The following is a 24,477-nucleotide window of genomic DNA, read 5'->3' on the forward strand; positions in this document are numbered from 1 at the left end:
CTACAGACAGCATTTAGGAACAAAGTCAGGATATTTACAGTCGTCCTTTGTTTCCAGGGTCTGCTTTTCAGTCTTCATTGACCAGATGCCAGTTTCAATTCCACACTTCTCAGGATCACGTGTTTGGTGCTTAGTGATATCTCAGGGTTTCAGACTGTCCCTGGAGGATCCAGATACAGGGCATGAAAATGACCATGAGCCAAAACTAACCATGGCTGGCACTGCAGGGCTAACTTGAGCTGCAGCAGCAGAAAACTCATCCGTGGTAACTTGCTTTTTTTTTTTTTTTGCCTGTGAATAAATGAGGCTCAGTATGCTGGAAAGAATTAGGTCTAGGTTTCCATCCAGCAGGATTTCTGATACATCATGTAAAGTTGGATTGGGAGTGCCTCCCCTCCAAGGTTTTCCCCAGAAAACTGTTCAAAAACTGTTCATCATAACAAGGATGTTAAAAACCAAATGAAGATACTGTCAGAGCGTTTGGATACAGTCCGTTAATTAATCCAAGTGTTTGGAAATAAATTCGTAGAGAGCCTTTGGTGTAAACCATCGCTTTATTATTTTAGATTATTTCTCATCCTCTTCAGACACACTGCTCACAAAACTATTAAGATACCAGCGGGCAACATTGACATGGAAATTATGTTTTCGTACAAACATTTAGCTCTCATAAAAGGAATATATTTTAGAAATTGGTATCTTCATGGGGCCAATCTTTATCTGATTTGTTTGGTAATAAAGTACATATGCGATCTTAAAATTAATTCATGATTGCTTATAATTTCCCTCTGACAATCTTTGACAAAATAATGACTTATCATCTCAAAATATTTAGATAATCTCCTGATATAATGACTTAGTATCTTAAAATAATGACTTCAAAAATAATTTTTGAAATTCTAAGTCTTTTTTTCTGAGACACTAATTTTCTCATTATGATTGAGGGGTTAATTATAAAAAGGTTTCCATTTATTTGAGATACTAAGTCACTATTTAAAATGACTTGCAGGATCTTCTTTAAAAAAAAATCATATTGGTGGAAATGTTCTACCATATTATATCTACACCATGATTATAAACATATTCAAAATATATATCTGACTAAAAGACAATGTTTTTTCATGTTTGGTTAACTCTGATGTAGCCAGTTTTTCATCAACATTTAATTTATTTGACAGCTGCTGTTTTACAGTAATGTTTTTATAGGAAAAAACATGTATTATTTATCAGAAGTATTTAATTTCATTTATTTGATTTTCTTTTTTACACTATGATCAAATTTAAAACATGTCTGTGAATGATGTTGTTATATAACTGAAAGTAAAGACACAAATATTGATCTAACCTCCCCACATGGTGTCATCCGGGAGCGTAGTGTTACATCACATTCGAGCGCCCACTAGCAAACAAAAACGATGTCGTCATCATGTTGCGACAGCCATTCTCTCCAGTCGGTGGAGAGTCAGGAGACGAACAAACCTGGCGGTTGTTGAAGAGGCTGTGAACGGCAAATCATCCCTAACTGACACGCTGTTTGCTCTCGGTGGATGTGTTTTCCCTCCTGTAATGGTCGGCGGCCATCGTATCTCGTCCAGGACAGAAACAGAGCCAATGGGTCGACAAACACTCTCGTGAATCTGACAGAGCAGCTAACGTTAGCGGCGTTCTACTAGCCAGCTAACATTACACGAACTTGGCTTGCAGGTTGCCTTGTAGAGGCTAGTTAGCTGATCTTGCTAACGTGCTAGCCCCTGTTAGTTAGATGCAAACACTGATTGCTGCTGCTGGTGGGAAACCAAGAAGCGAAAGAAGGAGCCTTTAACCTCATTGGACCCTGTGTAGCTTTAGCTTCAAGCTCCAGAGGATATCTCGCTTTGGATACACGACCTGTGGGAATCACCGGAGAGGCCTGTTGTCTTTGTTCATCCCAACACTTCTGAGGTAAACACACCACACAATTACGAAGTGCAAGATCACAAATGGGGAATATTGTAGTCATGGACCAGTAGAAGCGGGCCTAGCATTAGCCAGCTAACGAGTAGCTTGTTAGCTCGCCGAGTTAGCATTGCTAACGCTAGCCAACTTATCGCACTTGTGTTGATGTGGAGCTTTCATGCGCTCGGAAAACAAGTTAACGGTGTCAGATTGAGCTCACAAGGGCTGAACGTATGGCGTTGTAATGTCTCCAGCGCTAATTAAACCAGTCTGACCGAGTTTGGTGCCCGGTTTGGCTCACTTTGGTCACAACGCTGTGGCTTTTAAACAAGCTGCACAAACTTAAGTGAAAAGCTGCAAAGTGCGAGAAAGTTCAGTCCGCATGCAACACGTTACATTTGAGAAGAGTGAGTTTTATCCGTCCCGGTCGAAGCGCACACAGTTAAGAGTGGAATCTTCTTTTTCTCTGTAAGTCGAGGATTTGTGTCCGAAAAATACTAGCAGCAGACCTCATGCTAAATTGACTTATGTCCGACACGTTAAAGGTAACTACATGTTATTTTCAGATGTCAGAGGAAATCCACGGGACATCTGGCTGTCTGTAGGATGTTCATGGATTTGTGGAGCCAACACTTTGCAGCACAGGAGCGCTTGTGCTATATAAGAAGGCAGGTCTTGTAGCAACCATGCATTGATCAGAAAAAGGTGCAACAATCTGTCTCTCATCTATACTGAGACTACCAGATGTGGGGATTTTAACTCATGTTGGAAGCTGTTTGTGGACTAATTGTATCGTATTACATTGAGAGTTTGTTTTTTTTTAGTTGTAGCTAATATTTAGTCTGTGCTTGTTGCTATAAATGGATGGTGAAAATCTATCTAATATTTCAGTTTTGATTCCCACCCCGATTTCGATGCATGTTTGGCGTGAGAGCTTGGAGCGTGGAACCGTTTACCGACTATAAGATTGTGATATCATCCAGGTTTCTGGTCATAGGTGACAGAATAAGCCGTGTGTTTGACTTCTTGGCAGCTACCTCAACAAGTGCGGTTGAACTTTTTGATGAAACAAGACTTGGACGTATGACAGAGAATGATGTGAAACTTTAAAAGGTGTTCATTCCTCTCTGTTAGAATACTCCTGGTTGCATAGACCGGTTTGCGTGTTGTCATTGCTTCTCATACTGAGATATGCTGTTTACAGGTGTTGCATATAACATGAGATTGTACTAACATGCACTCATTTTAAACCGAGGTTGACCCAATTTTGTTGCAGTTTATCCACGCAGACCGTTCAATACACTCTACATTACTTGGACTTATTTGAACATATCGTGTCTTTGTTTTTTCTAGTCTGGAACATCATTAGCATTGAAATAGATCACCATTCCAAACAGAAAAGACAGTTCCCAAAGCGGTGTCCAAACCCATGTTTAACTAAGATCAGGAGGAGGGTTGGGAAGTCAGGTCAGATGACACACGATGACTGACTGAGAAGCCACAGCCGACAGTGCAGGGTTTAACTAACATCACTGTGTCGGTTTTAAAGGACTTGTAGACTAGTGGCTCTTATTTCCTTTTCAGGAAAATACCCAGACTGCCTGTCCACCCTACCTGCTAGTTAAGTGCATTCTTGGCCTCTCAGGTCTGCGACTGTCCTTGGTGAGAAATATCTGTCTCTTGGTCCCGAAGTCAAGACTGAAAAGGGTTTTACAGATCAAGAGTAAAATTGTATTGGGTTGGATGACAATAATTGAGACCCATCCATGCATTTGTTATTCTGGCTTGTTAACCTATGATAACAAAATCCATACAGGACTCTTTTATAGTACTACAGTCATTTATGATAGGTGCTTTTCCATACGACCGGTTACCTTAGGCAGTAAGAAAGCTGTGATAAGGAAAGAGTAATGGATTGTACTTTACCTGTTGGTGTCTTTTATATTTGAGATGGTGTCTTTAAGGACAGTGTAAGATAAGAGTCTTGCCTTCGCACAACATCCTTGGGGCGAGAAATTGAAGAAACATTTCATGTCACACGGGTTACAAAAGTGCATCTGCAAATGTGCTTTTCCTTTTGCACAAGATCCATGTACAAACCACAGAATGCAACTGTTTACATGCAGTCAATAGACTGATACTCTATTTACTTTTCTAATTAGATCTGCAAAAACTCCAACAAGGCAATAGATGATTTAAGCAACTTTCTGTATGAGCAGTTAAATAAAAAAAAAACCCTCTCTCGGTGTCAAAAAAAGCTAAACATGTGAAGCTTAAAGATGGAATTTATTTGAGTGCCGTTGTATTGATTCACACAGGGTTATGCATAGGTGTTAGTTTGTCTCTTCAGTGGTCATTTCTAGCAGCATGCTGCTGAGAGGTTCTTTTTGAGGTAACAGACGAGGTAGTGTGGACACTGGACAGAGACGCATTTGCAGGTTTCCAACTTGCACTGAAAATCTCTACTCTGTTGTGGTATTCATCAGCTCTGACAGGCTACCATGCTTCTGTTTCAAACACAACCATATTGACTATTCATCAATCAATGGAATGAGAACAGCCAACAGAAAAAAGAACCCCAGCTGGTTCAGTTTTCTGTTGACTTGATAAAGTCTGCCACAATTTGATTTTGATTCAAGGGCCTGCTTTTGATTTGAGACATGTCATCTGTCCATTAAGCCAGATCAGTTACATAAGCAGCTGCCACCACTTTAGCTTGCGCTTTTGGCCATTAAAAAAAAGAAGAAAGACAAATAATTATAAATACTTGTGATCGTATAAGTGCAGTAAAGTTCATATTGACTCGACTAACACACATAAAACATGGCTCGATGTGAAGAACCTTTAGCAAAAGTACAAGATTCAAATTCAAAAACTGAATATGGGTCAGGCTCTAATTAAAAAGCCAGGCTTGGGAAGAGGTGAACTAGACATGTGATATGGTAATTTTCAAAATGACATTGATGGCCTTGTCTTTTCTTGCATTTAACTGGTTGGCGTATGGCAGCCTTTCTGAGGTGCTGTTGGAAGGGGTAGTTTGATATTTACAAGCCAGGCAGCTATAGTTTTTTAAAATACCTACAACTGTTAATTGGAGTGAGAATTCCCTGAACGTATCTCATTGAAACACCATGAGCAACTATTGAGCCCTTCAGTTCAATGTATGGAGTTGTGTGTGGGACATAATGAGCTCCTCCATCTCTATAACTGAGGCAGTAAATAAGTGAGAATCACAGAATGTAAGTACAATGGTAAGCGGACAATACTGAGACAGGAATGGCATCTTTTAAGTTCACATGGATCGGTGTGATGAAATACTGTTTTCTGGCTGTGATTATTGCTGCAAGGCCTCGGAGACTGAGGGATGAAGGCTATCCTAGACTTTGTTTGTAGAAAGCTTCACATTCCCACACTCCTGACTGTTGCTGTGTAACTGACCCCAGGGCCTTCCTCAAAGCATTCTCATATGGACAGTGAAATTTTCTGGCTTTGAAGCTCATATTGACCAAACATGAAGGGGGGGTACAACGATTGAGATTGGTTATTAAGATATCAATAGGGAGGAGTGTTTCAGGTGTCATACATTCTTTGAGACAGGACCGGTCTGAGGAGCTCTATGCTAAAGTTTCTTTATCAATTAAAACAATTAATAGGACATTTGTAACCTACATTATTAAGTGCTGATTATTGCTCCGTTCATCGAAATGTATTTTGTGGAGCTGATAAGAATATTTCTGGAGGCAACCACATAACCCTCTGAATGTTAACCTAGTTATGAAACGTATCATGTAATCATGGCTTATTAGGGAAACGGAAGAAACCGCAACCGTCTCAAAGGTCTCTTTCGGATTTGTCAACTGTTTGCTCCTGATTTTGACTGTCCAGATTTCTTTGTACTGCATCCCTCTTTACTTCTGTAAGCCAGGGGAGGATGTGGAGAGATTTTTTTAAGGTCATATTCTGGGCATTTTATTCTTAATAAGCCGAAGACAGAAACACTAGGAAACTTGTGAGTAGGACTGCCCCCGAAATGCCAATGATTTAGAATTATCAATGGAGAAGCCCTGAGTCGAATCCCATTTTATTGGATCATTAAATTCTTTTATTTAGCTGCATCACTTTACTCGGGGCAACTCAGGATAACGGCATGGCAGACTGTAAACTTATTGAAACTGGGTCTTGTTTTAAAATTGCCTAACTAGAAACCCCCTCATGGAAATGGAGTGAGACAAATGGAGGACTCCTCTTATTGAAGTCCACAGGTCCTGGTAGACTGCAATCTCTTCTATTGTTGTTAAGTGCAATGACTCCATGGTGCACCAGAATTTTAGAACTGAACGTTCACTACTTTTTTACACTAAAACAGCTTTTTGTATCTGTAAGTATTAGGGGATCCACACAAACATTTCAGAAAAATGGAACGGTCCCAGGTAAGAACAGTCCCACTAGGGTAACCCTGTTTATGTTTTCCTCCAAATATTTCCATATCTTTGCAATGCAAAGTAGAGCCTGGCCAATATATCGGTTGGCTGGTATTATTGACCAATATTACCAATATTCCCCCATATGAAAACTGACTTTGTGGAGATTTTAATTCAGAAAAAGATGCTAGGGACAAATTGTACCTAATAAATTCCCAGTGAAGTTAACTGTTTAACTGTCAAGTTAATTGTTAAACGGTAACATACCCTGTCTCCATTGCATATCTTTGTCACAAGTATTTGATAACCACATTTGATGAATTATTGCCAATGCAAAATTACATCCCAATATTGGTATCAACATCAGCCCCAAAAATACGGTATGTGTCTGCTCTGACATAAAGTCCCTTTCGTGTAAATGGATAGTAACTTTTACGGGACTGACATCCAGTTTTCAGGAGAAAAACCTAGACAACTTTGGCAGGATCTGGAATGATGAGGTCTGGAGCACAGGGTTATATAAGGAACTTTTAATTGAGGTGCAGCACTTGTCTGCTTCAGATTAAGAAAAAGAAGAAGCCGTTTTTAAGGTTGCTACCATACATTGGGAATACCCAAAGTCAATAAGGATGGCAACAATCAGTTGGCTGCTGATCTTTGGTAGCACCAGGAAGGACTTCGGAGGATGAGGGCTGAAGAGAGAAGCTTCTGTGTTGAAGTTGAGTGCTTTAGAAATGATGAGAGCAGTCTGATTTGAATGGGCAGTCTTCCAGGCCTTTTGGGACTCAAAACACTGTTAAGTGGAAAATACTGGGACATTTGGATAATGAGTGATTCATGACATGATTCATGACTTGATGAGCCTGCACAATATAGACAGGGGGAAAGGAAAGGCATTGATGGCCCAAATCAGGGCTGCTGGTCAAGTTGAGTCTGACGACTTCTTCCAGATTAGCGAGAGTACAAGCCAGTGCTGCTGTGTGGTGTTAAAAGCAGTCAGATTTCCAAGTGGTAAGGAAATGTTTGTGCTGTACAATTTGAATTTGGAGGAGAGATTGACAGTGGGAAGTGTTATTTGAATCATGTGTCACTTTTTCTCAGATGCCTGAGTCATTTTTGTGCACTCAGTTTAATGATTTCAGACAATCACAGGTTTGTGGAGGATATATAGGCAGGTCTAGAGGAGAGAGTACATCTAAAAATGTAGTAATGGAGGGATCAGTGGGGAGAAACTAGAAAAGGAGAGGCGGAAGGAGCAAGAGGTAGAGGCAAACTGTGAGGGGAAGTGCTCAAAGGTGTTAATAATAAGTGAATGCAAGGGGAAATAAATAAGCATGAAGAGGAGTACCAAAAAGATTAGAAGACTCTCCAAAAGTCCAGCCAGCCGCCAGCGGTGTGTGTGTGGGCTGAGAAACTCGAGAGAAAGTGAGATCAATGCAAGAGGAAATTAAAGGGCTTTTCTGTGGGGAGGTCCAAGTCACCTTGAAGAGAGAGGGAATCCAGGAAATCTCATGTACTGCATTATTGCCCCAAAGTCCTACTTGATGACTTTTTATAAGACAACAGCATCACAGAGGGCTGAAAGTAGGTCAGATGTTTGGACGTTATAACGCACATGTTAGGGCTTTGATCTTCAAACTCTCAGGCCGCCCGATAGCTGGGTCCAAAATTGCTTCTTTGTTCTCGGTTTCACTACTCCTTCTATAAGAAAACACTCAGTTGTTGAGCAGCAAAATTGAGATTTTGGATGCTTGTTAGTCATCATCATTCTGCGCCATCACTGACCGGTTTAGAGTCGTAGTACAATCATTTTTGCGTCTATAAAATTAAAGGGCATTGCATTGTGGGCTTGTGTGTGCAGCACACGTACAAAACATGTTCTGATGGCTTACTGTGGTTCAGTATCAGTTGTTTTACAGGAAGTAATGAGGAGACGTGCAACACTGAAAGATCGAGCTAAGTTTCAGGTGATTGCTGCAAAAGAGCCTGTAACAGCTTATGAAGTCATTGGTGTTGTTGGTGTATTGATGCATAAAGATTCTGAATATTTGTAACACTTTCAGTACTCGTTTTCCGTTGTATTGATGAACCCTCACCAGCTGTGCTTTGATATTTTTCTGGGTATTGTATCAAACTTCTATCACCAACAGTTATACACGCATGCTCCTGCCTTTTTGTTGAATTATATCGCTTCCTCGTGACCTGGTATCAGATGTACCCCTGTGGCACATGGTATGTACCCACATGAATTTGGAGCACGCTAGCATTAGCTTTTGTAGTTCTTCTCAACTGAGTTGATTTGAAACGGTGGGAGATGTGAATACTTAAGGTTAAAATTTGATTGCTGTAAGAGTAAATGGTACACATCGTTACGATATACAGTCTCTTGTGCTATCTTTAAAAAACTGTGTCATTTAGCAAGAAGGTGAAGTATTTCAGCATCACATGAGAAATCTAGGTTTAATGTTGAAAAATAATGCAGAGGCTCATGTTGCCAGATAATAATCAGATAATGTTCAGCAGCGTGGAACCTGTGTAAACAAAGTTGTAATTAAATTCAAGCTATAAGCCGGTTTTTGGCCTAAATCTGATTTTGTATAAAGTTCCGGATGACAGTTAAAAGTTGTCTGTGTTTTAATATGGCCCTGTTCATTTTGAGACGTCTAGCTCAAAATCTGTCTGCCTTCACACCTGCAAATATTCATTTCCCTGTGATAATTTACCTGAAACTTCAATTCACTTGACACACCCTGCTGTTAATCTGCACACTCATATTGTATCCTCTTCTCGTGCTCACTAAAAAATGAAACTCCACTTTGATTTTTTCTTTATTGCCTGCTTTCGTCCGATCTCTCCGCGTTTTATAATACTGTCATCAATCATGTGACGGTATTTTCTGGTCTGTGCTTATTTAATATGCTTTCTTAATGAGTTTCACTCTCAGGGTTTACTGGAGATTTACAGCAGAGTGTGAGTGTGTTCTGCAGTTGTGACTGGCCTTCTTCTCTGTATCTGTGAGGCACAAGGAGCACGTTAATAATTCAGTGCTGTGCCATGTAGCTCTTGGTTGGTTAATGAACACGAAGAGGAATCTCCCAGGCATACTGCTTTGATGTGGGCTATAGTGTGAACGCTGTGTGACACAGTGCGGGAACAGGAGGATGTCGCAGCCTGGGACAAAAAAGACAATAGTGGATATATTGTAGTTCAAAAATAATGCAGTGGCAGTCACATATGATCTTGTAGGATCTCAAAGATGACTAACAACACAGAGAGGAGAAAAAGAGGAGGATCTCTCTTCATCCTGCCCTGGGAGAGACATTGTCTTTGTTTCTTGGTGCTACAGTGCTGATAAAACACATTTTAAACAGCTCCAGTATCCTTTCACTCATCATGTAGGAGCACCAAAGGGCAGATCTTCCCTCAGCAGCCAGGGTTTTTCCTGTGATTTAAGGTCTGCTGTGTATGATTTAGTGGCATTGAGTTTTGAGGTTGCAGATTGTGACCAAATCTATAGCCCTCACATTCCCCTTGTCATGGTGGACGCTTAAAAATGGGGAAAAATGCAAAAGACCCTGTGTAGGCCCAGTGTTTGGTTTGTCCATTCTGGGCCACTGTAGAAACATGATGGACTCTTTCCATCTACCTGCTCCCTCTGTAGATATATAGGCCTCATTCTGAGGCTGCTGCAAGACAGCCGTCTTTTGACAGTACTTCAGCCGATTGTCTTGCATACAGTTTGACGGAAAACATGTTTTCACTATGTCACAATGTCGGTACAAGAAGCTCTCCAGCGCATCGAGCCATATTCAGCCTTGGGTTTTTTTCCTGTCGGAGACTACACAGGCTCTGGGGCTTTCAGCTCAGACCTTTTCCATCTTGCCTCAACACAATTGCATCTCTTCACTGCCACCCACAGCTCATTGCCTCTCAAATGCCCACCAGTCCTTCTCTGAGACGGCAGCAGAGGTGCAGGATGAAAACCATTTGAAAAGAGGCCTCTCCCAGCAGAGGTCCTGTTGGCATGGAAACGGCTGTCTTTGTGAATGGAGGCTTCTCTTACGCGCCTGGTCAGAGGTTTCCCACTGTCTCATGGTCCAAGAGGACCCTGTCAGACTTCTTTACAAGTTCACCAAGCCTGGGTTTAGATTGATTTTCTACTACTTTTTGTAATGTCTATTTTTGTTTACCTCAGGTTCTTAACCTGTTGATTTTAATACGGTTGTGTGACAATGACGTTTAGTTCCCACAACACAGAGTTCATTCATCCATGTTCACACTGAATTAAAAGGTCAATGTGGACTTAAAGTTGGAGAAAAATACTTTTGGGCATTGCTCGACCAATTAGGAAGTCCTTCTCTTTCTTCTGTGGTTCAACCCAACATTGCATGATGGGGTAGATTCAGAAAATGTGACATCTGTTTAGTGAATTTCTTACTGCATTTTACAAAATGCTGCGTGAAATTGTATTTCATCACATCACAATTAGTGCTGTGCCTTCCTAGTTAATTAGTCAACTAATCTGTGGTTTTCCACCTAAATGGGCTTTTGCTGAAAAGCGGAAGTCACATCTTTAGCATGTTGTTGTTACCGCTCGTTAGTTTATTTTGGCAGACTCTATTTTCAAACTACTGTAGCTACTGTTGCTCTTCGTTAGCGGAGCAGAGAGAGGCACTGAAACGAGGTACTTTGGACTGCTTCACCACAAAATCCCTGAGCCGCATCAACATTATCTGCAACAAGAGATACTGCGAGACATCACAACGATAAGATATAGTTCTCGTCATTTTGAAATGGGCTATGAATTCATTATTGCCATGTAGTGGTCGGTCCACATATCCCTCGGCGTTAAATGCTCATCCCAAACCAACATCATAAGTGCCTGTTACTGTTCCACCTGTACCTGGTACGAAGATGCCTAATCTGCTTGTTAAAGAAAAGATGACCAGATTAGGATTACATATTATTTGCTTTGATGAAAATACACTTTGTCTCCTATCGCAGTCACCTTGATTATTGTTATTATTGTTTGCCACTTTAAAGATGAATGTTGAATAGTGAGCAATTAGTATTAGCTGGCATTTTATCAGTCTAACAGAGGTCAGCAAGGATACACCCGCTAATGACTCAGGAAAATCATAGTTAGTTAAAGAACACACACCTGTTCAAAGAAGGGGTGTATAGTTGGGTTTCTATGCTGTCAGCCAGGCCATTTATCTAAATTAGTACATGATTGGATGTCTTGAATGGAAACCAGAAAGTCGATGTACTCTGTGGACCAGAACAGAGAACCACTGACCTAATTCTTCACTTCCAAATTTGGTTTAATCGACAAAGAAGCCAAGGTCACTGCAGCATCCCGTCCTTGTCTTCTCCTTGCCTCACAGGTGTCTACTCTACAGTTGGCTCACTCATCAGTGTCTGTCCTTCATACTTTTTCCACATTCTGAGACAAGAAATGATGAATTAAAAGTGTGAGTGGCAATCACCTGTATAACAATGTAGTTAGTCTGTTAGTCAACAAACTGAATGTGTAACTTTTTCTTGGTACAGTTTGCCAAAATAGAAACTGCCTAGAAAATTGTCTCAGTTTAAAGTTATGCAGATCACAGTTCTCTGGCTCACATGCTCTCTCCTCTGGATGAATTATTTACTGTTTACCAAAATTAAAGTAGGTTGGGTCACGCATACTGTAGCACAAAAATGCATCGGAGTCGATCACAGCTATAAGTAGACACGGATGCACTCAAAATGCATGGATGTAGACACCTTAGACACCTTAGACGCCGGATACGGACATTCATTTTAAGTTGTTCTATTCTTTATTCCATCAATCATATGTCACCCTGATCCTCTTCAGATCAAAGCTGAATAAGGGGTTATTTTGGTGCGTTAAAGAATTAAAAGCTCTACAGGAATGTGTTGCTTTGTCATAGTAGGATATCCTCCCTCAGACTTGACCCGGGTGGCTTTCCGCTGGGAGATGCAGGCAGCTGGCAGCTCAGTAAAAGTGCCTTTAAGTCTATCAGAGAGGATAATCCTTGAGGGGAGAGTTCAGTAAACAGAAGGAGGAGGCAAACCAGTCTGTCAATTCACTTTCCTCCTCACTTTTGCCATGTGATTGCATCTCTTGTACGATCCCTCCTCTGTTCCTACATCCTCCGACACATGGCCACCATATGCTTTCTTCATCACTCCCCGAGAGACGGCCTCTCTAAACAAGACATTAAAAGTAAAGAAAAAAACAAAAACGTACACTCGTGGCGTGACATCAGACTCTTCAACGCTGCGCCAAACAAACGATCTCCGAGGTGCATTTTTTTTCACATTACGAAACAAACATTAACAGGCATGGTTTGTTTATTTCTCTCCCGAGTCTGTATCATTTGTAACCCACAGTTGTTTTCTCACCTTTGTTGCTTTCTCTTCATTTTCTCCAGCCTCCCACCTTCCACCTTCACTGCCCCTGGCTCAGTCGGTGGCTCAGCATCACTTCAAAGAGGAAGGTCTGCGGAGCTGCAGATAACACTCTGTTCCCCCAAGCACCAGCAGGCTTTTCCAGAGCCCCTACGCAGTCCCTCGACTGACAGGTTTGGCCCCTTCTCTGTCTTGTAGGAAACTGTCTCTGCTGCTGCTGCTTTGCTGATGTTACTGGTGTTTTCTTTTTACTCCAGTACATCTCGCTGCAATTTCTATTGTTCCGGTGAGCCCCAGGCTTAAATGTACATTTGAATTGCATTGTCGCCTCACAGCATGCGTTTGTACTCTTGGCGCTTGAAATGATGAAAGGAATTTGTAACTTGTTGGTATTTTCTTATTGGGATTATTCTGATTTATTGCACAGGAGTCTTTTCTGTTTTTGCACAAACCTTCTAACTTTTATACGTGTCGTTTTCTCTTTCTATATATATATTGCCGGCATTTTAATAAGGATATTTGACCCTGATGTCATGCTGAAATATTCTGAATTAATTTCTGTCATGGCTTATCGTTTTTATTTGGGTCACGTATTGTGCGTAATGCCATTAGTATTAAGCAATCGGATCAGAAATGGGTTCCCATCATTTTGATGGTTCAGTGTCTTCTGGGGATGGGTAATTCTGTCTCAGCCACTCCACCCCCCCATCACTTGTTTCTGCATTCTGTAACTTCATTTAGAGGGTAGGATCAGAGTTACATGCATGTTTACTTTAAGGTACAAGTTTTGAACATGTAATTTTATGACTTAATCTAATGAGAACCAATTGATCCGTTCAGACCATCTCACAATTTGCAGTGGTGATCTTGGCGTCATCCAAATGATCACACATCAGTCCTTTGGGTTTCCTCCCTGCTGTGTTCCTGGAGCTCCAGTTTCCCTGTTATTTATTCTCCCCCCCACACGATGAAATATCCAATACGGCTTACAAGAAACCGTATCAATGTTGGTTTCACATTTATCAGTTGTGTTTAAACAGAGAGCTAATCAGGTTGGAGAGAGCCCCCTCCCCGCAGATCATTACAGTATGGTGTTTCTTTTAACTTCACTGTGGCAGAAAAGGGGATGCTCTGCGTATCCAGGAACACATAAAAAGATTTACTTTATAACTTCACGAGCTAATCATAAAGCTGAGGTCTGTGTTTGTGATTGGAAAAGGAGGAGCAGCCTATCCTATCATGGGTCCTGTGCCCCTCCAGTGTTAGAGATCCGGCATAAGTCACTACTGTGCAAATGCATTCCTGAAATATTTAAAGATCATAACTTGTTTTAAAGCAATTTTGTATTTTATTGTCTCAAACTCTTGCATTTCTAAAGCTACATGAACTGTTGGCTGCGGAATGATTCAGTTTGATTCATTACAGGTGGTTGGCAGCTCTATCGGCACTAAATAAATTTAAAATGAGTTTCACACTTCTCTATTACAAGCTGAAAAAGAAGTTGAAGTACTTAAAAGTTTAAAGACAAATGACACACTTTATATTTAAGTTAATTTGCTTATATTAATGCTGTGATATAAACGTTTCTATCCCTTTACGGCTGGTTCTGATTGGAGGATTTGGGTATAATCTTGTACTAAACCGCGGGAATGTCATGAACAACGTATGGCAGCTTTATGCCCGAGTTCTTCCAAGTAGTTTGCTAATGCTCACAGTCATGGCATCTGTTGGCTTATCTGTGTTTCCATGGTAGCCGCACCTTGCAGCTCAGGTTTCTCATGATTTCCTCGGGGATGACACACCTCTTAGTCTGCTCTCTTAGAACATCCTTGTCCACCTGTGGATTTCTGTGACATATATTCTGTCTCTAGTGGAAAAAAAAGGACTATTATACAAGCCTTCCATGCCATTATGAACCAGATAAATCCCACAAAATCTACCACTGATATTTGATTAAGGTTGTAGGCATAATAGGAAAATAAGAATATATGCATGCATGGATGGATGGATGGATGGATGGATGGATGGATGGATAAACTAATTAATTAATCAATCAATCTATCATAAATCAGTCACCTTTGACTCATGCACATCTTTATTTTTATTCTCTGACACATGTTGCTGTATTACCCTCTCGGTTTCCAGAAAATTCACCCTTAAATCACAACTTCAGTGTCTTTCAGGGCAGTGTTTTTTTTTTATCTTGCTAAATGAAATATTTGTATTTCGATTATGTGTCATTATTGGTCTTAACTTGTAGCTATTGGAAACCAGTTTACAACGAACTCTTACACGTTTGCTTTCTTTTAAACATACTAGTGCATTGCCCGTAGGAAGCTTGTATTTCTATAGAAAAGTGGGGGGTTAAGTAGCTTTTTCATGGATGGCCAAATGAGGCTGTGTTTGAAGGTGGGACATCAGGGATATAATTGGCTGTTTTTGACTACTTTTGATCATACCATTATATGTCACCTTAAAAACTATTTACCTTGCCTTACTTGGTGTAATTATTTTTAGCACAACCTCACATGTGTGACTGTACAGTTATTTTTTCATTTTAAGGTACTATATTAACACTATGGGGCTAAAATCACAAAATAACATAAAATCAGAGTAGAAAAAGTTAGTTTTTTTTACTGTGAAAAGCACAAATATGTTTAATGGACCAATTGCATTAGTTATAATGCAAATATAAATTGTTGTTTGCTAAACTGGTGCATAAGTTTTTGAAATTTACAAAGCTATGTGTAACTATTTACATTTAAATGCAGGCAATGCCTCAGGCTCCTCAGCTCATTCCTGCCTGTTCCACATTCAGCCGTCTCCTCCTTGGTTTGCCTCACAACACGACTCCACTACTCACTAAACACACTACACCAAATATTACATAACACACTAACTATACACTCCAAACACGCTATATGTCACAAATCTCTCAACTCTCAAAACTCGCTATCTCTGTCGCTGTCTCCAACACATCACTGCTGCTGTCAATCATCCGCCGATGTCCCTCCCACATCTTCCTGTTCCTCAACAACCAAACTTGCTGCTTGGACACTTTTGTGACAAAAGCACATTTTTACTGTTTCTTCCTGCACCAGACATAAAGCAAACGTAACGGCAATGTTCGCGAAAAAGCGTGTTGGACATTATTTACCCTAAATCCGGTTTTGGACGTGCCGGTGCGCCCGCTCCGTCAACTCGGTAGGTAACGTTAGGCCGTGTGGGTCGGCTAGCGGCTAGCAGCTAGCTGCACACGAACATCCACAGACTCCGATCCCACTTTGTTGACCGCGTGTCTCCGGATCTCCTCAGACCCGAACAGACTCAGTCTGGACTTGTTTAATCTCATTATCATCCACAAAAGTCAGTTTAGATGAACAGAACAGAATGGGACTGAACCGCCGGCAAAATCCCGGTCCAGCTCGCGTCGCTGCAGGTATAAATCCGCTTGTGACAAAAGCACATTTTTACTGTTTCTTCCTGCACCAGACACAAAGCAAACGTAACGGCAATGTTCAACATTATTTACCCTAAATCCGGTTTTGGACGTGCCAGTGCGTCCGCTCCGTCGACTCGGGCGGTGGGCCGTGTAGCTAGCGGCTAGCGCTAGCTACACACAAACCTCCACAGATTCCGATCCCACTTTGTTGTCCGCGCGTCTCCGGATCTCCTCAGACCCGAACAGACTTGGACTTGTTTAATCTCATTAATCCACAACAGTCAGTTTAGATGCACAGAACGGAACGGAACCGCCGGCAAAATCCCGGTCCAGCTCGCGCCGCTGCAGGTATAAATCCGCTTGTTTTTTAAGGTTTGTCGTGGGCTTGAGCTCTGCAGTGATTGGCTCTGGTGCGCACGTGGCCACGGTGTGCAGTGGTTGGCTCTGGTGCCCACGTGACTGTGGTGGCTCCGGTGGACAATGCTTGCAGAATTTGTAAAGCATTTATGAAATAATTTATTCACGCTATCATTGCAGTCCAAGCAAATGCTTATTGCACACCACTGAACCACGCAGCAGCCATGTTGAAAGTCTCAGGTCAGTCTGATCCTGATCCGCAGAGATATTTGAGGAACGCACACACACACACACACACACACACACACACACACACAACAGACAGACACAGACAGAGATTCTTTGTATTATAGATAGATGGTGAAATTGATCAAAGATCACATCGGTAGATTCACGCAGAGGATCATTGCTCATCTCTCCAGTTAGTTTGAACTCTTATGCCGCGTCACATTTGCAGACTGAAGGTCGATGTGATGCAAATTAGGCAAAAGACAAAATATTTAGTCAAATTTTGTGATACCGAAATAAGCAAACACGACCTACTGTACTTTGTGAATTGCAACATGAGATAAACAAATTTAGGGGCTGTATTGACCTGATATGCCCTGTTGATAATGCGTGTGTTTGTTCAGCTGTAGCTGGTGAACGTGCTTTACTGTCAGTTTGAGTTACCGTCACCTCTTCAGTGCGTTACAGAAATTAAACTAAGTGGTGAAAATGCGTTGACAACCTTAAATGTCAAATTATTTACAGTACACCATTGATGCAAGGACCAACACAATTAATTTGTCATTGTTGTCATCACCATGCAGTGATGATGCAGCAGTGATCAACATCACCACTACCATCTACTACTGGCAATAAAACTAAAAATGTCACAATAATCCAACGGGGATAACTATTTGACCCTTGCATAGCCAGTAGTAAAGAGCCGGTAGCGTCTCAAATTTGAAATGGAACCATAATTGGGTGGGAGCAATGTCTGCAAAAGCTTGAAATGATTTTTTCTTTGTACTTAAAACATTTATCCAGCCTGCTTTCATCAAGTCTGCCTCTCATTAGTTTCTGTTTTGTCTTCACACGTTCCTCCAGTTAGTTTCTTTTCTTTTTTTTTTTTCAAACTTCTGAGACTCACAGCTGCAAATTGTGTCATGATAGCGATGCTCAGGTCTCTGCAGAGAATTCTCCTGGAATTGGAAGAAGAGGCTTTTGTGAAGGTGGGGTCAGAGAGGAAATGAGGCTACATTCCTGCAGTGATTTATGAAGTGTCTTTCATTCTTTCTGTACTGCTGGCTAGTTCGCAGCTGCTCCAGACAGATCCCTGAGTTTAGTAGAGCTGGACTCATCTCAGCGTAGATAGTGAAAGGAAGGATGAGTCGATACAGTCAGGAAGCTAAGATTAGTTGAGGGTCACCTGTGGCTTTTGAGTTTTTTCGTTCCTTTCCTATTTGCTTGTCACTAATACATTATCCCTGCATGGTTTTACACATTTCCCCCTACTTGGCATTGCAGTTGTTTCTTTTATTCACCAATGAAATATCTGGAACTAAGCTTTCATGTGGACCACAGAACTAAATGCTCACAAACTGCTGAATGAGTCACGTCCTAAAGCCGGTCCAATGTGACTAGACGAGGCCTGTTTAATCATAAATCTTTAAGAGACACTGACACTGCTGTGTGAGAACATGTCAACCAGACGGGGCTCGACGTTCTCACCTGCAGCAGGAATTAAAGACGGCATTTGTCTGACTAAGTTGGATTAACAGTATAAGACTCTGCAATATACAGTATGTTAAGGTTACAACAACAAGCTGCTCATCCTCCCCCTCATCTCTTTCTACATTTCATGGTGCATTTACAAGTTGAGATACTTGGCCCTTGTCTGTTTTTTAGTCAACAAATTCTGGATGAGAGCAACGATTTTGTTCACAGAAAACTGTTGCGTAACCCAGTGTTTCTCTCATATTCTGACCGGAGTTACTCAAACTGAACCGGGGCCAGGAAACACGGCAGTTGCATTCCTCCATGTGGACTCATTTTATTTGGCACATCCAGACACAGCTGACCCAGACTGAAGTTGCATGCAGCCGTAACCTCTGCGCTTGCCTCATTCGAAGGCCTCCTGGAAGCATTCAGAACTTTTCCTAGAAAGCTCAGAGTTCTCCCCCCTGATGTTGAAGTTTAAAGGTGGCTCATTTGGTTTTCAGAACACAGGAGTTGGCTGACATATACCTTTGAGAGTGGGTGAGACAGAAGCGGTATCCATATCAAGGACAGGTTTTTAGCCTCTTATATCACAAATAAGTGTACACATCTCTGAGCTGTTCATTTTGGAGCATTTTGGCATTATTAGAGTGTGTGTGTGTGTGTGTGTGTGTGTGTATAGATATACAGATATACAGAAAGTAAACATGAGAAGTGGAAAGAATTAAGGGTATGACATGATCAAATGTCCCCACCCGAAATTCAACAGTGGATGATACAGCTTTTATGACATATGCTGACATATGCTATGTTACCCCCCGAGACCAGTAACACATACCATGTGTAAAACCGGTAGTGTTATATTATTAATATATTAGTTAGTCATTAGTTATGTCTGTTGGTAAGCACAACAATAGTTATTTCTTAAAGGAAATGGAATACAGGCTGTTTAAGCAGAGAGAATTTACAAGAATGAAACAACTTCTACATCTAAAACGTGTATTGTTTTTCCACATACTTTTGTATATGGTATTTCTTTTTAGATGGTAAAAACCTATTAAAGTGGAGAAAACAAAACTAAAGTCCAGTGTTTTAAAACATTAAAATTCCAACAGCATAGGTTAGTCTCGTCCCTCTGCAAAGTAGTTGAATGGGCCCGTTTTAATGGCTCTGTGTCACTTTAAATAAAGATGATCAAAAATCTGGTCCTCTCTTTTCTCAGCTTCAGTGTGTTTGGTCCACCTCAGCCTGGGAGAGTAGCAGTGCTGCTTCCTAGTTAAACTTTTATCTACATATCAATAATTCAAGATTATCAACTCTACAGTTTTAAATCAGGAGCATGAATATTTGGATCAAGCACTGCAGCTTGTGAAAAATAGGATGAACTGAATTTAGAAGTCTACACATGTTCTTTGAGCGGGTGAAAATGCATATTGAGATGTCAGATTCTGTAACAGCCCAATAACATGTCAGTTAGATATTCACATTTCACTTTAGAACACACAAGCAGAATGAAGTCTAACCTCTCTGTGACCACATCTGGCAACCTCCACCAGTTGCTTCATGCTGCACCATTACACAATGAGCAAAGTATCTCTTTGCAACTCAAATCCTGCACCTCACTGCAAACAAAGCCTATGTAAGAGTTCCTGAATTGTGAGATTTCCAGTTTGTCGACCATCTTTCTGTCTCACGATTATCAAATGGCAAACAGCTGGATAGCCTGTCTGGGCATCTGCTCATTTCCCAGAAGTCTACGTCCATATCCAGTTTTGTTTACGTCAACTCAGAAATCCTATTCTCTCTACACAAGCCAGCTCCTTGGTGCTGCTGGGGAGCCTAGTGGGCCTAATTACATTTGTAGGCAGCTGCTCTAAACCAGCAGCTCAAATTCTCATATAAGAACACCTTTATCTGTGTTTTGACCTGATGCTGAGCAAATTGTACCCTCGAGTACAGAAAAAAGCAATTCACCATTGGACGATTAGAGCAGTGTTTATTTAAGTTCGACTGTTTCAACAGATGAACATATGGAATGGGTTACAAGGATCACAGGGACTCTACCAGAAGAGCTATTGGAAAGCTGCCGCAGAGACCATCTCTTTGATGATGATATCCAGAGGTGACTGGTGTTTCAAGCTTGAAGCTGAACTACTGAAATAACATTTAATTTAGCTAAAGAAAATATAATTTATATCCTCCTTCATTCCAGTACCCTCCTATTTGGCCAAAATCAGAAAAAAAGTCGATGTAAATTTTTAAAAAAAGCACCTGCTTCTTTGATGTTATGAGGGAGAGTGAACTTTAGGTGTCCCTCTAACATTTTCGATGTAGTCATTTAATTGGAGCACTGTCTAAACTGTTAACCTGCTAAATGACCACAGCTGTAAAGCGTTGCTTGTCCCATGTGTGATTCAAGCACTCCCTAAATTACTCAAGAGACTCGAGAAACATTGCTCTTTGTTATGGTTTCAACAATATGGCACGATATGACGAGGTTACAGGACTAATGGTTGCCTAACCAAAACTCAAATTTTGGAACTGACACCTATCCAATATTATGTTCCTGTGTCAGTGCTCCAGGGTGCAAATTTTTTGGTGGCACCTGCACCCAAGAGTCTATCAAGCACGGCCAAATATTTTCATTGGCTGCAACAGTGTGCTGTAGCTACCTTTTTTTTCTTTTTAAACCATTGAGATCATCCAAATTTTGGGTTGCATGTTATTTTATAAGAAGAAAACCTTTGTTTCTACCTTTTTTCCTTTGTGTGTTACAAAGTGAAGTTAGAATGTATTATTGGGTGATTCTGAATCATGAGCTGGTGCACCTAAGTGGAAAGATCTGTGTGCACTGAATAGGCAAACCACACTTGGACTTTAATGATTACAAATCACCCCAAGTGTCTTTTCTACATTATAATCTCTCTTTAAATAAATGTTTACTGGCTCAACACCCACCCACTCTGTAACAGTAGAGTACAACCACGAATGGACTGTGTGTCTCTGTTGTTCCAACAACTCGAACCGAGTGATACGTCTCCCATCCACCATCATCCTTTCATTTAAACTTGCATTCATATTTATCACTCATAAACGCAATTATAGCTTTGAATCATGACGTCAATACTTGGATGAAGAAGTGTGTGAAGATTAAAGTGATTCAGATTGGGTGGGCTGATACTTAAGTGTGACAGATGCATATCTTATCAACATATAGGTTAATTTAAGTTTGTACTTGGCAGATATCCAAGTACAAAGGCCAGTAAACGTGGTCAGGGCTGTGTGGCAGGGATTCGTAATACATCAAGCGAAGAGAGTCCGATTTCAGTTTGATTTTACATTCATTAAGATGCACCATCATGTTAATGCTGTTAGCGGTGCACTGGTTTGCCAACAGCTGCCCCTGCTTCACTTCCCATCAGACGAGACCGAGGAAGAACTGACGCATCTGTGGCGGTGACTCACTGTTGCACACTGTGCAGGTGTTGTGCCAGGTCGTTCAATTGTTCTGTTGTAGTTTTTTCTGGCAAACCCATTGACTAACTGACGTGTTCTGTCTGGGTTTGGGAGAATAACCGGCAAAATCCCAGCATCCTTATCTCACCGCTCTGGCCCCACTGCTTTCTCCTCTCGTATGCCAGACGGCCTGTTAACTCTTCGATGACCTCTGAGATCGCTGCGCTGACAGCTCTTTTTCTCTCTTTGTCTACAGAAAGAATCAACCCTTAGAGCGGGACCTGGAGTGGAGAAGACCAATTGTGGCCGGAACAAAGACAGACAGAGAGAACTGTAAGTAAAGACTGCAGCCTGTGAACTTCTCAGGGGTCAGCAAGTTTTTGTGTGCATGTAACTGTGCTCAATGCAGTGCTTATCGCATAGGATTACACACAGGAATGGTGAGGTTTGTGGTTGTTTGGAGTGGTTGAGAGTAACCATGTGGCTTTTGTAGATGACAAAGACGCTGCCTGAATTGCTCCTTTTGTGTGTCAGAGTGTGCTGGGATCAAAATACTGCACAGCAGGTGGCCAAAGATAATGAAGAAATCTCTGCATTTGTTAGTCACCTTGCAATTGTATTAGTATTCTATGTATCCCTCTTTGTCTGCGAGCAGCAGTTTGTCCACAAGCTTTGTTTTCACAAAATAAAACCTGCAAGACGCAGTGAGTAAAGCAAACTCAATGATGAAAAGTGGGGTAGTGTCTTCTTGCTAATTCATAGACACTTTAACACTGTTGAGAACACTGACAAACACGATAAACCGGCTCATGTTTAGGTCAGGTCAGGGTTTGTCAGTGTCAACAGCTGATAGGATTGAAGCTTTTGTTGGCAAACGACGCGTTTCCCATTTAAGTTTCTGTTATCAAGTTAATTCAGTCCCTCTCCGCTATGGTATTAAAGGACCATAAATAAGTTGTGGACCTTCTGATAACACTGAACAAAACAAGAGCAAATTATGATGAAAATGGAATATTCAAGACCAGTTTGTACAGTTCAGATAACAGCACTCATTTTTTCTAAGGATAGGTGCCTCATGAAGGCTCTTGTACAGTCTTGTTTCCCATGTCTTAAGAACAGAGGTGGACTTGGAATGATGAATTTGTGACAGCTTTATTAGAAGTAATCCAGAAAGCTAAATCACATTTCGATGTAGATCAAAGGCAGTTTGTTTCAAATTTTAATTTATGATGCACAGCAAGAAGCACGCTTGAACTTTGGAGCTACTTACAAGACAGTTTTGTGTACAGTAGCATAGAAGTAGCTTTGCTCAACCGTACTGTGATTACAGCTTCTACGTAAGGCTGCACAGCTGATTGAAATGATATCAAAATTGTTAATATTCCCTGCTTATCTTTACCGAACAACCTTTCGTTCTTGTTTTGAATACTGGTGGTTCATTTTTTATAACAGAAAGTGAAACCCTCCTGCCACAGAAACCTTAAAAGTCTGTGACTCACATCAGAGTGCATCCTCCTCGCCTTCCGTGAGGATGTGTAAGCAGTGTGTGGCTTAATGGAGTGGAAATGAGTGCCACAGAGATCAAGGAGGACAAGAAAACGATCACTTCAGTGGATGTACGGATGGCCCCACCCTGTGTTTCATTGTCACCAGCTCGGGCAGGAAGCAGACCTTTCACACCGGTGCACGAGACACGGTGGAAGTTGTTGAGGTCCTTATGAACAAACAGGAGATGAATTCACTCAGGCATTCTAGGTGTGTGCTGGTCATCTGTGGAAGTGTTTGTATAGAAGCGGAGAGCTGTTAAAGGCATATGAATAGCTACAAATAGCTGTTTCTAGTCTCTGGCTTCAAACTGTTTTTTACACACCTGTGTAATTATGATGTTTTGTGTTAGATGCGTGGTTTCATATGGTCGTGGTGCAAATATTTCTTTCCTTGTAGCTTGAGGTTGACACATGTGTGGTTGTCAACAATGACTGTGGGGCCAAGGACATACAGTTAATGTGTTTGGTTGTGTATTCAGTGCCGGTTGCTGTAAGCGGGATTCTCTCTCAAAGCTATGAGTGTGGTGCAAGGCTTGAATTATTCATCCCCGGCACGCGGCGGTGAATTAAAGGTAAAGTGATAGCACATAGCAGCGCCTTGCTTGGCCGGCTGCTGCATTTTTAACGTGTGGACTGGCACTCAAATGTCAAAATGTTAACGCCGTCCTTCCCCCGAAAACTGTTACCCTGGTCTCTTGGACCGGATAGTGGAAATTTGATACAGAGTTTGAATAATTCAGGAATGATTGTCTGGGATTTAATTTTCAACAAACTGCACCTTCTCTGTTTGTATCCCAGTGCTATCTCTTTGGGCCCAAGATTTGAATGTTATGAATGATGAATTTGTTGCAAGCAAGAGGCACATATTTCATCTTGAAACTAAATCACCTTGATATTTGTTCAGTCAAGGTGCTGTGCATGCTTCCGCTTGTTACATTCACTGGATTCAATTTAGCTCCAGCATTAAGGAATACAAGGTAAGTGAATTCCAGCGAAAAGTTGACTGTATACTGCAGAATCTCCGTAGAAAGAAGTGCACCGCTGTCATTTCCTGAAAAGGTCCTTTCAGAAATTGAATTTGAAACTGCTTCCTAAGCACACTGTTGAAAGGGACTGAGATTTAGCCATCCTGTGTCCCTCCCTAATCAGTCCAACACCTCTCACCCACTCATTCCCTGTAAATTATTCAGAACAGCCT

At 41.2% G+C, this 24,477-nt stretch overlaps 1 protein-coding gene across 2 annotated transcripts in view; it reads left to right on the forward strand.

The window, feature by feature from the left end:
* The first annotated feature begins 1,433 nt into the window (after positions 1–1,433).
* Positions 1,434–24,477, forward strand: part of fbxw7 (F-box and WD repeat domain containing 7) — a 128,628-nt gene continuing 105,584 nt past the window's right edge. Inside the window, exons 1-3 of one of the 2 annotated variants that reach the window (XM_030420188.1) lie at positions 1,434–1,941; positions 12,797–12,946; positions 21,989–22,065. The gene's annotated coding sequence lies outside the window, so the exon portion shown is untranslated. The remainder of the gene's footprint in view (positions 1,942–12,796; positions 12,947–21,988; positions 22,066–24,477) is intronic. The other variant, XM_030420197.1, reaches the window with a different exon arrangement.

Source organism: Sparus aurata, chromosome 1 (genome assembly GCF_900880675.1).
Source record: "Sparus aurata chromosome 1, fSpaAur1.1, whole genome shotgun sequence".
Taxonomy (NCBI): Eukaryota; Metazoa; Chordata; class Actinopteri; order Spariformes; family Sparidae; genus Sparus; species Sparus aurata.